The 17,599-nt window shown below is 38.9% G+C and overlaps 1 long non-coding RNA gene across 1 annotated transcript in view; it reads right to left on the bottom strand.

Annotated features, from left to right (window-relative positions):
• Positions 1 to 2,313: 2,313 nt before the first annotated feature.
• LOC149090557 (uncharacterized) overlaps positions 2,314 to 17,599 on the bottom strand; it is an 81,503-nt gene continuing 66,217 nt past the window's right edge. The window contains exon 2 of the long non-coding RNA XR_016197574.1: positions 2,314 to 2,366. This is a non-coding gene — a long non-coding RNA (uncharacterized LOC149090557). The remainder of the gene's footprint in view (positions 2,367 to 17,599) is intronic.

The raw sequence follows: 17,599 nt of genomic DNA, 5'->3' as shown, positions 1-17,599 counted from the left end.
ATAAGTGCTTTGTCTGACTGCTTTTGCCTGACTAGAACTCGAACCTAACTTGACATATGTAGCCACACATTCACTCGAATAGCTTTAAGAGTTACAATCTCTCGCAAGTCTGGCTGCTCATAAAATGGAAATACTTTAAGCTGCAATGGTAAAGCATGTTAATATATGAACATATTTTACCTGATAATATGTATACAAAAGTGTTTTAGTTAAAAATGTGTGTCTGCTGCTGCCACAGACCTGGCTGAGCCGTAAATCTCGATGGCAACTGGCAACTGGCAACTGGCAACGCTTTGGCTCTAAGCAGCTGGGTAAGTGTATGACAAGTGTGAAGTCCACAATACAGGCAGCACAGTTCAACATCTAAATCAAATTAATCCTGGCAAGCGTAAGTGTGAGTGAGACAGCAACAGAGTGGGTGAGTGGAAGAATGAGAGAGTGAGTCTTGCCTTTTGCCAGTTTTGGCGTAGTTTTTTGTTGTTGTTGCTGTTGCTGTTGGCTTTGTCTTGGCCAGGGTTTGCTTCAAGTGGCAACTTGTTAAATTTACGCAAGGCTTGAGGCACTGCACACGCATACACAATTAGGCAAGAGGCAGGCGGCACACAGAGTGAGAGAGAGAGAGAGTGAGTGAGAGAACTAGCTTTTGTTACGCAAACGGCAAACGGCAAACAGCAAATCAAACAAGTAAGAAAGCTCTAGTCGAGACTGCTCGACTACGAGATCCCCTGAACCCTACAAGGAACTGATATTTCAATAATAATTAGCACACACACACGCGCACACACACACACACACACACACACACACACACGCATACAAACAAACACACGCACACACACACGCATATATAGGCGATTGCGCTTGGGTTGCGCTGCAGTGGTGGCAATATTATGAGAACTTATTTGTTGAATAATTTAATTTCTAGACGTACGATCGTAATGAAACTTTCAGAACGTAATCATGATGTTTAAATGTATGTGTATACCGAAGCACAAGTCTCTAGTATTTGATATACGACTTTTACAAAGATGAGGGTGAGGGGGTGGATTTAGGGGTGGGGGGTAAATTTTAACAAAAACCGAAATTGTATAAAATACATCTTAATATACATTTTAAATTTGGAGACTCTAGCTTGAAAGATGTAGGAGATATCATTTTTTAACTGATCTTCGATAAGGTTTTTTATCGATAAAAAAGTATCGGAATGAGTTATCGTTTTTTAGTGATAAACTCGATCTGCGCGTGATATATACGGACATTTTAAAAAAAAGTTGAAGTCTCTAGCTCTTATATCTTCTGAAATCGACGCGTTCATACATACGGACGGACGGACGGACGGACGGACGGACGGACGGACGGACGGACGGACGGACGGACGGACAGACAGACGGACAGGGCTAAATCAACTCAGCTCGTCGCCGTGATCAAGAATATATATACTTTGTGGGGTCTGCCACGCCTCCTTCTGCCTGTTACATACTTTTAACAAAACCATTATACCCTGATTTCCCATTTTCAATGGGTTCAGGGTATAAAAACCATTTGACGCACTTTCATCATCAACGAACGTGGGCGTGCCACCTGCTGCTGCTGACACATTGAAACTGCCAATAACTTCTTGCCGCCTGCTCGATTCGCATTAAGCAAAAAAAAAGAAAAAAACTGCAGGCGCTTAGCAACAATAGCAATAACAACAACAACAACAACAACAACAACAACAACAAATTGCAGCGAGCCCTTCTGAAAGCTGCCAAGTCACATAGCATCAGCTATGCGATAGCAGCTATCGGCTACATCGCCTGGCTTAATGAACATTTAAGTCGATGCAAAAGACTTTTGCATACAGGTGAGAGACGGCACAGTGGGACCAAAGCTAGACGAAAGCCAAGTCCCACAATCACAAAGCTTCATAGAAAGTTGATGCAATTTTTTTAAATTTTTTTTTTATATATTTTGATTTAAAATTTTTCAATTATTTTTATTTTATATATATTTTTCTATTCTCAGTTGATTTGTTTAATATATTGAAATGTATAATATTTAATATCAATCAATATTTTAATATTAATTGATACAAAGGTTTTTTTTTTTTTTTTTTTTTTTTTTTTTCTTTTTTTATGGGGAAGATCTTTTAAAAAATTACAATTTTGATTTATAATTTAATAGTTAATAACAATAATAATTTAATAATAATAATAATTAATAATAATAATTTTTTAATTCTTTTTATATATTTTAATGCATATATATTGTTCTATTTATTGAACTAAACATTTAATACATTTAAATGAAACATGTTTGATATATTGAAAAATGTTTTTTTTTTTTTTTTTTTTTTTTTTTTTTTTTTTTTTTTTTTAGCTTTGCTTTTTTGTATTATACATATATATAAATATTTTTCAATTAATAGCTATATATTCATTGAGGCAGATTATATAGATTTAAACATTTCTTTTTAGTTTTATTTGTTGTTTGCCTATTACATATATTGATATTGATTGATTTCACATATATTGAAAAAAGTTATATATATTTATTACATCGATTTTCAAAATATATACATGCAAATATATATATTTTTTTTCTTATATATTATTTATATGGAACACTTTATTTTTAATCAATTGTAGTATACAGAGAAGTTGTGTTGTATAAATATGTATATAAATATATATATTTTTTTTGTAATTTAAGAGTACAGGACACATTACTTTTCTACTTAAATATAATATTAAAAAAAAAAAAAAAAAAAATATATATATATATATATATATATATATATATTTTTTTTTTTTTTTTTTTTTTTTTATATATTTTTATTCATGTTCAAGTTTGATGACTTAAAATATTATAAATACATATATATATGGGCTTGTATATGGGATTATGAAAAATCAGATAATGAATCTCTTGGGCTGTGAAAGCGTATTCTGCAGTCGCTTATGCCCGACTGCAACGTTCTTAGCTGTTATTAACAATTATGAAAAACTTATAATAATAATAATGAAAAAATGGACGTTCAAGCCTCGTTGCTTAATATTTATCGCCTATCGCTGATTTGGCGTTTTCGGTGGCAGTTCACGTGACTCGTTCACTATCAATCACGACTTGCGATAGTCGTCTGGGCCAGGATGTTTAGGCCTTGCCATGTTGACTTTATCTGCTGCTAAATATTTTGGGCAAAGCACTTTTGCTGTATTTTCTTCTTCTACTTTTTCGTCTTCTTCTTCTTTTTTTGGGTCAAGTGTTGCCTTGGCTGCTGCTGCTGCTGCTGACGTAGCAACGCTTTTATATTTTTTTGTTGCCTCTGCTTCCTCCTCTTCTCTTTGGAGTAGGAATTAAATATCAGGCGTGTGTGTGTGTGTGTGTGTGTGTGCGTGTGTGTGTGCACATGTGCTGTTGCCCAATTCTTACGGCTTGTGCTCTTTGCTCCCGACTTGGCCTTTTTTGCATATCATCATCATCGAAGTAAAGTTTGCTTTTGCTTTTTGCTTTCCGCTTGGCTCTTCTGCTGCTGTTGCTGCCGTCGCTGCTGTTGTTGCTGTTGTTGTTGTTTGTTCTCTTTTATTTTTTGGTGTTCAAAAGCCCACACATCACTTTTACACATGCCTATTCCTTTTATGCCCGCCCCGGAGTCGACTGCCCCCTCTTAGCTCTGACCCATTTGCCATGCCTTTGTGTGCTATTCCCCTCCTGCCCCTTGCTCTCCTCGACAATCGGTGCAGCCTCCGCATGGGCTCTCGTACATCAACTTGAAGTTCTTGTGTTTGGGTTAAGTGAAAAGTGATTGAGCAGATTTTTGTTGCGAATCTTTGGTTTCATCTCTCTTTTTCATAGTCACTATCAACCTGCCTCACACTCTCGCTCTCTCTCACTCTCTCTCACTCTCTCTCTCTCTCTCTCTCTCTCTCTTTATACCCGCATGTCTTTTTCAGCTGCTGTTATTTGGGCTCAGTTCGACTGAAGGTAGTCAAATGTTTCACTGTCTTAATTGTTGTCTCTTCTACGGTTAATTCATTATTCTTTCTCTGCTTGCTGCGCCCAAGAATCTGATAAAATTAACAAGAAAACAAAACAAAAATTGCAGCAAAATATGTCTTAGGTGTTTGGCAATTGCGTTTGTTTCGCCGCACAGTTTCGGCTGAATAGATTCATTTCCGGGCTTCTTGGAAAATATTGGCAAAAAGCAGAAACATTGTCCACAATCCGTTAGCAGTTGCCGTGTCTTTGACTTGCGCTATCTAACATAAGAAATCTATGTAGCTGAAATAGCTGGAAATTAAATTTTTTTTTGTAGTCTTACATGAGAGAGTGAGAGCAGCAGATACACAGCAAGAAACTTCTAGAAATATTGAGAATATGACCTCACATAAATGTTATATATCATAGAAATATCATATATTTATTATATTATTCTTATATTATATATTTATTATATTATATATCATATATTTATATCATTACAATTTCCAGATATTAGTTTATCCTGGTCAGAGCTGTATCTTCTACAGCGTAGTTCCCTGAAGTCCCTAAGCTAGAACTTGTCAAGATCTGCTTAGCTTAAATACAAAATTTATTCAATTTATTATGCAATTTCTATTTGCTTTGTAGCCTCTATGAGTACTAATATTCAAATATGAAGTCATTCAAGTTTACTGTTCATCAATCAAGACCTCAATCGACTGCATAGAAATAGAGTTTTAGAGTCCCCATGTTGATTGACCTGTTATATATATTGATTACAAACCAATTTCATCAAAGCCATTGGAGCCAGCTATGCATCAATCAAGTCTTCAATCAAGTATAGAGCAATACAAATCAAAATTAAGAATCCCTAAGTTAGTTGTCTTGCGTTCCTCTATACTAATTCAATCAATTAACTTGTAGTTTCTATATAAATACCTTTGCATAACAATCTAAATAGAGCCTTACATGTGTGCTGTTCATCAATCAAGTCCTCAATAAACTGTATAGATATAGAGTTCGACACTTGGAGTTTCCATGTTCATTGACCTGTCTTACAGAAGCTAATTCAATCAAATATAGAGCATTGATATGAAGTCATTGAAGTCTTCAATCAAGATTAAAGAAATATAAATATACAAGTTTGCTGTTCGTCAATAAAATCCTCAATCAACTGTATAGATATAGAGCTTGAGACCTGGAGACCTGGAGTTCCCACTTGTGCTACATAAACTAATTCAATCAAATATAAAGCATTGAAATGAAGTCATTGAAGTCTTCAATCAAGATTACAGAAATATAAATATTCAAGTTTGCTGTTCATCAATCAAATCCTCAATCAACTGTATAGATATAGAGCTCGAGACCTGGAGTTCCCATGTATAACCTATCCTACATAAACTAATTCAATCAAATATAAAGCATTGAAAATGAAGTCATTGAAGCCAGCCATGCTTCAATCAAGTCTTCAATCAAGTAAACAGAAATATAAGTTTTATGTATATATTAGTTACTCTAGCCCCCTTATAGACTTAATCAAACATTTAGCTCGTAGTGTCATATACCTACCCTCAATACCTACTATCAATTTAAATAGAACCTCTCAAGTTGGCTGTTCATCAATCAAGTGCTCAATCAAGTCAAGCAAATTGAAATAGCTTTGATTGAGCCTGCCTTAAATCAGAGTCTTTCCTTTTTCTTTCCATTTTCTGCGAAAAAAAAGGCCAGCAGATGTGAAATAAAAATCAGTCCGTTGTAATTGGCATAATTATTGCTGGGCCGGCAAACATCATCAATCAATGTCATCAATCAGCGGCGCCTTTGCGCCCAGCGATTTGATTGTTGTCGTTTTTCGATTTCACAGATTTTGCCTATTGCCGGCGCTAGCCAATTGCCAGTTATTGCTGTTACTGTTGTTGCAACATTTTGCAGCATAAATCAAGAGCGGAAATTGGCAGCAGGCGAATGCGACGCATTTGTATGCAACACGCTGATGAGATGACTTCATTAGCATCTGCTGCTGCTGTTGCTGCTGCTGGTGATGCTGAAGCAAGTTTTGATTGTTTGCATTGGGCCCGAACTGTGGCGGCCTGGCAAATCCAATCAAATGAGGGTCGAAAGAAATTGTGCGCCCGCCCGCCATGCCCCGGCTGGGGTAACAATTAGTGCGAATACTAATGAAAGGCGCTGAAAGTGCAAATGTAACTGTATGCACTTCATTAGCCACATCATGATGGACCACCGACTCATAAATGCTATGCCAATGCTAGTCACAGACGCCGCAGCGACTCACAGCGAGATCCAATCAGAGGCCCCCAGTGCTGCCCTCCATCGACCCGGCCAGCCACAGCCACAGCGTAGCTAATTAAGTTTCACTTCATCTGCGTGGAGCTGGTAGCCAAACAAGTTAATGTCTTATGCTTTATTGGCTGTATACTTATTTATATCTTCATTTCGTACACCCGAATTTATCATCATCGTGCTCCATTTCGATACTCTGTTTCGCTGTGGTATATCATTGTCGTTTGTCGTTTCGTGATAATAAAGATTTATGCCAGACAGACCGAGCCAACCAAAACTGAGCACAGCAGAGCAGAGCAGTAGCCGCTGATGTTGCCCAGTTATCGGGCCAAAACGGTTTTGGTATTCTTCTTTCTTTCCTTTTACAGAAGACGAATGCATTTTTAATTAGCGGTTGCTGCTTCACCATTTTCTCAGAAAACTTCTCCACTTTGTCTACACACTCTTCACATATACATTTCAATCAGTTACTTTTGGAACAAATAGTCACGATAGTGTAATTTGTAGACCAACGACAAAAGAGGAAATCACATTTATATAATCGAGAGGTTTCCTTTGTAGATGAGCGTGTAAGGTGAGGGCTAATATTAGTATACAAATATATACATATGTATGTATACCTAAATGTTATTGAGTTGATCAATTAATAATTAGTTGATAATATTCTTAGGTGACAATATCTGTATTTAACCACAATTTATTTAAATTGCTCGATTGCTGATTAATCGATAACACTTTCAGAAGAAAATTTATGTATTTTATCGATTAATAATTAACATTTAGTTTGAAGTCGTTTATATTTTAAAATGAAATTTTAATAAATTATATCACATATTCCATAAAGATATTCATATAAAAATAGGATCGATTAATTGATCGATTAATTTTTAAAAATTCTTGTTTTATAGTTTCCGGCTTATAGATCTTAAGAGTCTAGAGAGACTTGTCTCAAACAGGTTCTAGAATTATTTTAAACTTCCCTTACTCATTATACACTCTTAAGTAGATACATATTTCATATAAGTCTCAAATGGCTCAAAAAACACATCATACTCTCTGTTAGGGCATACACAAGTAAGAAACAAAACAAGAAAACCTAATCAGTATCAGCTGGCTCCAAATTCAGATCCTTTCGCTAGCCAACTGTTCGCTTGTAAATTATGACACACGCGCAAGAGCAGTGCACGAGAGAGAGAGAGACAGAGAGGCAGAGCGGGAGAGGGAGAGTGAGAGTGCATAGGGGTGGGAGATGCATGCCTCATAAAACATTGTCCATAGCCATGCACATAATTTACCAGTAGCTGCACTCTGTCACTTGTAGCACTGTGTAGGAGCCTCGCTGTCCAGAACTCAATTGAAAAAGTGAGATAAAAACAGAAAATACTGAAATACCCAGACCAGGGGGAATAGGCGTGAGTGTGTGTGCGTTTCAACTCTTTAAGCAGCTACAATATATGTGAAATGCCATTAACTTTTGACTGATAGAAGGATTTGTTCGACAATTTATTGCAGATAAATTACGAGTAGGTTTATCAAAGAGCAGTTTATGAAATAAGTTATCGATAATTTAACGAAATTTGGAAACTGTATGTTCACAGAATAATATGGACTGGCAATATTAAACAACAAAATCTCAAATCTCTTTCATCGGAATATGAACTAAGGGAGTTATATATGTAGGTTCTACCAGTTGTGTTCCTCTGCCCTTTAATGTCACCCTCCATAGCTAGTTTTAACCCATTTCAGCTCCTGGCGTAACTCCACGCCCATATTGGCTGTACGAACTCTCTTGGCCAACATGTGTCTGGTGATACGTCTCTAATTAGCACAGTCGGCTCTGTCCTTTGACTGAGCACAATAAAACCGCACTTGGCATTTGAGTGGGTCATCTAGACCTCAACATCGTGTCCCTATCTAGTGCCCTGCATATATAATTAATACAGGTCGTCACGTGCAGTGCGAGGCATTCAATCAGTTGCCTGGGCTACCAGACGACAGACGTTTGCTTATCATGACTATAATTAATAGAAAGTCTTTATGTATATATAGATAGGGAGAGAGAGATAGAAGCAGAGGGCGATTCTTTGACTGAGGGAAAATCACATTGAATCTATGCAACACACTGACTTTTACGTATATGTATTATTCTAGTTCTTCTTCTTCTATTGCAATTGCATTTGGCCTTTCGCCTGCACATTTCGTGCAGTGTATTGAGTTTCCAATCGAGTGAAGCTCTACTCAACTATGCCCAATTTCTGTTGTCCTTTAAGAAACGTATTCAAACGCGATTCGCATTGTTATTTTGCAGCCAATTTAGAAATTGCAAACGGACACAAAATGTTGCCATTGTTGTTGTTGTTGTCATAGTTGTTGTTGTTACAATGCAGCACTGCAGTAGGCCGTAAATTTATGTTGCATTAATTTATTGCATTGTTTTGCTTTGTTTCTCTTTTTTTTTACGTTTCTTTTACCCATTGTGAATGGGTGAATGGGCTATGATGGGCGAGTCTTGGCTTTGTTTTGTATCTATCTTATGTGAATGCGAGATGCATATATTGAAATTTAGAATCATATATCGTGGGCTCAGAAGTCATTACGGATAGGATAATATTACATGTAATGAAGTCGTTCATATACATATATAATAATAATAATAAAATAATAATTAGACCATTATTTTTTTTATCAATATATCATTTCGCTTTTGCAATATAATTTCAATAATTTAAGACATCTTATTTTATTTGCTGCGAAATGATTTCATATACAGTTGAAGTCTGTTAAAACGACTCCGCTTATAGCATTCATACGATAGTAGGGACAAAAATTCTTATATATTTCATATATAGCTATGTATAGTTATATAATTTATAAGACTATAGCGTCTGTCGTATATATCAAGGGTTGTCCTTTGAGTGCCAATATAATCGGATTCTACTGTATATCCAAATATTTTATATATATCTATAAACAGATGAGCGAAGCATACGAAATTTCAAAACTAGATTCCTATAAGATATATATAGATATATAGAATAGACCGAAGCTGTTCAATTTATAGCCTCAAAAGTTTGAGAAGCTCTCAACTTTAAGGAGTGAAGCATTAACAGTAGGAATATACTTAAATGTACAATACAAGTCTTGAGTGTCAAATAATGGTGCAGTAGTGGTAGTGGGTGCCGGAGTGGGAGCAGGAGCAGTAGCAGTAATTGCAGTATGCTTGGTGGGCATAGCACAGTCAGGTACTCCCCATATGAAATGGTAATATAGTGAAATGAAACAGGAACAGTAGATGCAACAGCAACAGCTGGCTTGAATGTTGGGTATTCCTTAGTCAGGTATTCCCCGCAAAAAAAAAACGACTCTGGCACAGCAAACACAACAACAGCAACAACTTGTGTGCTGGGTATTCCTTAGTCGATCACTCGGCATGCTCTTGTTTATGGGCCACAAAACGAGAACGAATACAAAATGCAAGCGAAACTAAGAAGAAGAAAAGAAGCAGAAGGGAGCAAGTGAAACGAGCCAAACGAAAGGGAAATTGCAAACTGAAATGTTTGGGGCTAAACATTGAAATCAACTTGAAAGATTTGGGGGCGTGGCGGGGTAGCAAGATGCATCGCCTTTAAGGTTGCACGCTTCTTCACTCTCCCTCTCCCTCTCTCTCTCTCTGTCTCTGTCTCTCTTTATCTCTTGTTGCACATTAAGTTGTCTGGGCATTGTTGCTGCCTGCTGCTGTGGCAGCTGCTTTGTTGGGGCGCCGCTTATCTGCATGCGGTGCAATTATTTCAGCTTGTCACACGTTTCCAGGGTGGGGGAGGGGCTGCCGGAAGAGAGAGCGAGGGGGGAGGGTGAGAGCATGGAGAACTGGTGCCACTGCGCGTTGCCTTTTCTGAACTTTACAAATTGAAATTAATTACTTTGTGCCATTGTCCAGCGAATTGCGGCACGCGGGGCAGTTGTTACAGCGACAACAGCGCTATAACGGTACCCTGTTGCAGCCAGCGCCCCGTATACCCCGTACCGCCCTAACACCCCACCTGCCTCACTGCCGCCCTGCCTCATCGTCAAGCTTCGCAACACTGGTTGCATTTCACAGCACTTTATTTGTTTCATGCTGTGCGCCTTGCCACGCCTACATAGCCCACCGCCCACCACCCACCGCCCACACAGCCAACAGCAGCCCACTTTCATTGCATTTTACAGTTGTATTGCGCATGCATTTGTCATATTTACACCATAAAGCCCACCCCCGCTACCAGCCCTTGCCCCTGCCCCCCCCTCCCCACCCCTCCCTTCGCTCTTTCTTTTTTGCTGTGCCCCTTACTTTGCCTGCATCCACTCGACGTTATTCGCGCTCCATTTAGTTTTGTGTTTCTTGTTCAACTTCACTTTTTGACCGCTTAACGTGTTGCCCCACCCTCTCTCCCTCTTCCTCTCTCTCTCTCGCTTTGACCTGTCTGCATCTGGGCTACGTTCTTATTAAATTTTCTTGTTTATTTAGTTGCGCAAGTTTTGCAAATATTGCCAATTTCGTGAACTTCACAAGGCCACACTCTCTCAACTGTATCCACCCTCTCTCTCACTCTCTCTCTCACTCTCTCACTCTCCCCCTCTCGCTTCCTCTCCCGCCTTGTTTGCTGTCACTGGCTACAAGCTAGTTGGTTTCTTAGTTTTCTTGCTAAATACAATCGAAATAGCTGGACTTCAGTCCGCCATCTCCCTCTCTCTCTCACTCTCTCTACCACCCACCCTTGCCCCCCCCCCCCCCCCCCCCCCCCCCCCCCCCCCAGCTCGGTCAGGCTGTCAGTTTTTCATTGCTATTTGTTAGATTGCCGTATTCTGTTGCAAAGTTCTTTGTCATGTTTGTTGTTTGCGATGTTGCGCATACGCCGCGTTAGCCAGCTTTTTGCTTGTCTCCAGCTGCTGTCGCTGTTGCCTGTCGCCTGTCGCCCCAACAAATGCGAAATGTTTTCATTTGCTTAATAGACATTGACAATGAAGAAGGTATTTTTTGTTTCGATTTTTATTTTTTTTATTTTGGTTCTTTTATTTTTTGTTGTTTTTGTTTCGTTTTTTTGGTTTATTTTTTGGTTTCTATCTGCCGCAGCTGCAAATGCTCGCCAAAAAGTTATTAGAAAACAAGTGAGGGTGCTTTGCCACGCCTCCTTCTGCCTGTTACATACTTTTAACAAAATTATTGTACCCTGTTTTTCCATTTTCAATAGGTTTAGGTTATGAAAAAATATGCCAGGAATTATGGTAAAGAATTAGCAAATAAATCAAAGAAGTGGACCTAGAAGCTGTTGGGACACAGGTGTCAGAGAGAAGTAGGAGGAGGAAGGGAAAGAGAAAAGCAAGCAGGGATAAGCAATAGAGAGAGTTTAATAGGTAGATTGCACAAGGAAAAGATAGGGAGAGAAACTGCCAGAATAAGAGAAAAGAATGAAGATGGAAAGAGAGGCGAGAAAGGGAGAGAGAGAAAAAAAAAACGAAAGACAGGTGTGAGTAGAAGAGAGAGAAGAAGTGAGAGACAAAAACGAGAGAGTAATAGAAGAGTAAAATATATAGGAAGAGAGAAACTAAGACAATTATATAGGCATAAAAAGATGGACAAGGGAGAGAGAGACTGAATGAGAGTAAAATAAGGACAGACTCGGAGACTGAAAGGAAGACTTGAGACTTGAGAGAAAGACAGAGAGTGAGAGAAAGAGATTTACAGTAAGAGAGGGACAAAGAGAGACAGAGGGATAGGTAACACTAGAATGGTAGAACACTAAAATGGTAGATAGTGAGGGTGCAGGTAAAAGAGAGAGACGGAGTAGATTAGTAAATTTGAGAACAAGAGAAAGAAAGCAAATAGAGTAAGAGAGAGAGAGAGAGAGAGAAGGGGAGAGAAAGAAAGAGAGACAAAAAGAGAGAGAGAGAAAAAAACAGAGAGAGAAAGAGAGAGAGAAAGAGAGAGAAAAAGAAAGAGATAAAGAAAGAGAAAGAGAGAGAGAGGGAGAGGGAGAGAGAAAGAGAGACGGAAAAAGAGATAGAGAGAAAGAGAAAGAGAGAGAGATTCGAGGAACTTTATATCAAAGAGTGTCTGCCCCACAAAATTGTTCCTCAAATAACTTTACTTTAAGTAGCTCAGCCAAAGCCCAAGGCCCCGGCTGCATATTAGCTCTAATTTCTAGTAAATAAATCATAAGTATAATATTAATAATCATAATAATGATAAGTAGCTCAGCAGCAATGCTTGAACCGCATAGTCTCTTGCCGTATTCAAACAGCCCAAGGCAACTGGCAGCTGAGTTAAATTGAATTAGCATTCGGAGCTGAAGTTGGAGAAGTTAAAAAACGTTTGCCAATTCGAGTGAGAAACGAGTGAAGCAGTGCTTGAAGCAGAAATCAGTTCTAACTACTTAAATTCATCAACAGAAAACTTAATGTGTGTGGGTGTGTGAGTGACTATGTGTGTGTGTGTGTGTGTCTGTGTGTGTGTGTGTGTGTGTGTTTTTCTGTGCATGCTCATAAAGTAGTTGCTGGCACTCCTTCAATTCCATGCAGCAAGGACAAGGCACATAAATTGTTGCTGTAGCTAAACATAAGTTAGTTGTGTGAACTGCACAGAGAGTGGGAGTGAGAGAGAGAGAGACAGCCGCCCTCTTGGAGACAGTCATGAATATGAGCTCAGCACAGAATATGCATGTGCAGTCAGTGGGCGAGTGGGCGAGGGGGTGGCTTGGGTGGCTCGGGCTGTGTTAACTCGGCCAACTGTTGCATGTCTGCAGCTGAAATATCGCGCATAATTGCTGCATATTTCGTTGCGGTGCATGTGTGTGTGTCTGTGTGTGTGAGAGAGTCATTTGTCAGCATGTTTTACAACACTTTTTTCTAGGGCTTATGCCACTTTCTGTCCGTCTGTCCGTCTGTCGTGTCAGTTGGCCAGCTGGCATCGATGATACAATTCTCAGGCTTAATTTTCACATCAGGCAAGCTGCTTTCTTCTGCTGCCGCTAGATGTCGCTCGAATGAAGTCACCCAAATGCGGGTAAAGACAATGGCAATTGGCGTTGATTTGCCAACAGCTGATTAACGTTGGCCTAAACGCTTGCGTAACCGCCGCTCTGGGACCCGAGCCAACTTCACCTGGCCTAAGTGTTGGTTAAAGCCAACAACTCAAGCATTTCGCGCTGCAAATTACAGAGCTCGCGAACGGTGCGGCTGCCGCGCTACTCGGCATCCGCTGCTGCATTTACGAAATAACGATTGCAGCTGACGTCGACGCCGACGTTGACGTTGACGTTGACGTTGACGCTAACGCCGCTTGGCGCTTGCGCAAACGCCTCAAATTGCAGGTGGGCAAATGCAAATTGAAATCTTTATTAATTATAGCAGTCAACTTCCGTCCTAGACCCCAAAAAGCAACGCCAATCGGATAATCGCTGACAAATCCCAAAAGCACAAAGGCCTTCCAAGTGTCTCCGAGCCAATCTGTGCCGCTCGAGTGTAAGGTGTCTGGGAATTGTTTGCAATCTAAGCGACTTAACTCATTGTAAGACAATTCTGTGAGAGAATTGCGTAAGGCGTTCAAGGCCCCAGCTGTAGAACCCAACATATAGCATTGGCTCGTTACTGGCTCAGCGCTTGAGAGCAGCCGGAACAGCATGACGAAAGAATTCTGTTAATTAGAGTAGATTTCATCTAGAAGAGCAATGGCAAATGCTTTAGAGAAAATATAACCACAATGAATGAATATAAAAAAAGACCTTGAGGTATTTATGTGGAACTGGAGCTATTTTGATCTATGTATACTTATCTATCAATCTTTATATAGAATCTCAAGTGGGCTTATACATGAGAAGGCATATGCTTGCCTTTCTTTGTGATTCTCATGAATTGTAGTAAGCTTTTGTTGGACTTGGATACACTATATATAAATATATTCTGTTATGCATTCTCTCTTCATTTGCAATCTGTTTGACATTTTGTTTCAGATAGTGCTGTCTTTGGCTTAGTTTTTCTATTCGATTCTTGAAATACGTTTCGCTGTCCGTCTCATACGTATGTATATATTGTATTATTTCAGCTTTTACTCTAATTGAACTAAGTTTAGTTTCTTACGCTCTTAATTTCAGCTTTTCTTTGCGATTCTCATGAATTCATGAATTTGCAGACATTCCATATACATTATCTTAGTTTTACTGTCATTTGACTATGCTTTTTCTTCTTCTTTCTTATCATTCTGTCTAACACAATACTAGTTGAAATATGTTACTAAAAGAGGCTGCTCTACTTCGCCTTTCTTTCCGATTGAATTGTGCTGCTGACAGTCTTAGATCTATGTACATATATGTGTACATCATTAGCTTCTGCTCTTATTGAACTGAGCTTTTTTCTTCCCTACTTCTTTGTCTTGACTTCAGCCTTTCTTTGCGATTCTCATAAGTTGAAGATATGCTATGTGCATCATCTTAGTTTTTACTCTTATTGAACTGCACGTATATCACATCTCTGCCTTTCTTTGCGATTCTCATGAATTGTGGACAGCTCTGCTGACAGTCTTAGATCTATGTACATATATATGTACATCTTTAGCTTCTGCTCTTATTGAACTGAGCTTCTTTCTTGCCTACTTCTTTGTCAAGACTTCAGCCTTTCTTTGCTATTCTCATAAGTTGAAGATATGCTATGTGCATCATCTTAGCTTTTACTCTAATTGAACTGCGCCTATATTAGATCTCTGCCTTTCTTTGCGATTCTCATGAATTGTGGACAGCTCTGCTGACAGTCTTATATATACCTACATAAAAATATTTATAGCTATACTCTTATATCGGTATTTCCTCGCCTTTGCTTCAGCCTTTCTCTGCGATTCTCAAGAATCAAAGCCAGTCTTATATGTAACTATATCACTCCAGTTTCCACTCTCATTCAAGCATGCTTCTTCTGCATCTTTGCCATTCTCTCTCCAACTGTGACCCGCTTACTTAAGATACTCAGCCCGATAAGGCCACCGCTTGAGTGTTGAAATATTTGACATGTGCAAGGCACATGAAAAGTCTGGCTCTCGGCTCAGCTCGGCTAAAAAGACTTCTTGATTGTGTGTGCATTGCGTATTTGCATTTCATGATTTACAACGCGTCCATAAAGTGGAGCGAACTGGCGTCGAGCTGTTATTTTGCGTGCTGGGTGCCCAAGGTCTGCTGCTGCTGGCTGCTTATTAGAGACGTCGTTGCTGTTCGTCCAACTGCCGTATAGCCATCCGCACGGCGTTTGCAGTGCCAGCCACCAAATTGACAACAATAAAGATGCAGTTGCAGTTACCTCTTGCCAGTTGGCGAGGTGGCGAGGCGGCGATGCGGCGAGCAGGAGCCGCACGCAACACTCGTTTGCATACGTGGACATGTTAATTTTCAATTGGTGCGCGCGACTGCCTGAGTCCGTGGGCGCTGCTGCAAGATTGAGTTGCCGCCGTGTGGCAATTACCGAACAACAGCAACAGCAACTGAGGCAGCAACTGAGGCAGCAGCAACAGTAGCACAGCCACAATAACAACAATTTGCAAAAGTGCCTGGAATGCGTCGCAGTCGCGCGCTGGCCACGGCCATCGACATCGGCAATTTCATTATAATGATAATGATAATGATAACGATAATGATAATGATAATGATGATGATAGCGATGCCCATTGCAATGGGCCGCCGCGACGCTGCCTGAAGCGATGCTTATCCGTTTTTAGAATATCAATTATAAGTCATTTACTTGGCCAGCACGTCCGCAGTGGTTCCTCGTTCGGTCCACTCACCCAGTTCCAGTTACGCTGTCCATCAATTCGAGAGTGGCTCACCTTACCACCCACACACCGCCCGACCCAACCGAGCCAGCTCAGACGCCGCCAGCTGCGTGTCAAGAGTGTGAAACTGTAAAAGTACTTTTTAATTTAAGCTCATTTTAATTGTGAGAACTTTATTCCATTTGTTTTTCGTTTTTCGTTTTTGTTTGTTGCTTCCCTCAAAAAATAAAAAAAAAAAAAACAACTTTCCACCTGCCCGAAAAATCCAAATCACATTTAATTTTCGACTTGATTCTTCGTCAACAGCAAGTCGCTCTCGCTCTGCCTCACAATTACAGAGCGTCATTTAGTCAGAATTGTTTGCTTCCAATTAGTTGCTTAGTTTTGTTATTTAATGGCCAGCTTCGTTCCGACGAGCAGAGCCACAGCAGCGCCAGCTAATGGCAGAGCAACTGCAATTTGTCCAGAGGTGGCTCAGTTGAAAGTCGAGAGAGAGTGTTTGGCCATTTTGCTCTTGATTAAACGATTACGATGGGAGATGGGAAATTGAGAAGGCTCTATAATATTCAAGTAAGGCTTGTGGGTGAAGAGGGCATATATCACATATATGTATGTTGATGAGGTCAAGTTAAAATCAGAAACTGTCTGAATTAGTTACCCTGCCTATGCTTGAAGAAGTGAGATAGTTCTTATCGGAAGTCGCCTAGCCTAGTCGACTAGCCCGATGATTGCTCTAAATCCTACGCAGAGCTGATCTTCTAATCATTCTGCTCTCTCTATCCCATTTATATACATTACAAGTAGCTCATTCACACATACAAACACACACATGCTCATAAACATATGCTCTGCTCTTATGGGTTTTGCTGTGGGAACTTGGGAATTCTTGTATAACTATTGTTCCATAAAGAGTTTCTATAGAAAAATTTTAGAGCTTTAGAATGACATGCACTTGTATGTGATAAAGAAAACAAATGTCTTTTATCTCGTATGTGAAATAAATGTATGTGAATTTATCAGAAAGAGGGAGGTATACAGAGTTGGCCAAATCTTTGATTTTATTAGGGAATATATTTAAACTACTTACTGCTATTTATTTGTGTAAAATTCTTAGTGTTTAAAAAAAAAGAAATGATCGATTTTAATCGATAATAAGCCAATTCAGTAAACAAAGAAGAAATGATAACGGTATTACAAATGGAGTAAAACATATTCATAACTTCAGCTCTTTACGACATTTGTTTAACAAAATTATTGATCTTACAAAAAAAAAAAAAGAAAAAAATAAAAATAAAAAAAAATAAGAAAAGAAAAATAAAATATTTAAAAAAGATGACAAAACAAAAAATGTCAATAAAAAATAAAAATGTCATAAGCTCAAAATGAACTGATAAATTAGTTTGCATCTTATTTTTTCCATTTTATTTTATTTGGTATATTATATATTAGCGCATCATTAAAAGTAAGGTCTTTAGTATTAAAAACTCATTTCAGTAAGTTTTTTGTGCAATAGCGCCTTAAGTATAGGAGCGAATTTGTGTGTTTCTGGAT

The sequence above is a fragment of the Drosophila navojoa genome, chromosome X (genome assembly GCF_054131105.1).
Source record: "Drosophila navojoa isolate 15081-1374.11 chromosome X, UAZ_NAV_1.0, whole genome shotgun sequence".
Classification (NCBI taxonomy): Eukaryota; Metazoa; Arthropoda; class Insecta; order Diptera; family Drosophilidae; genus Drosophila; species Drosophila navojoa.
This window is presented reverse-complemented; position numbering and strand designations above follow the sequence as displayed.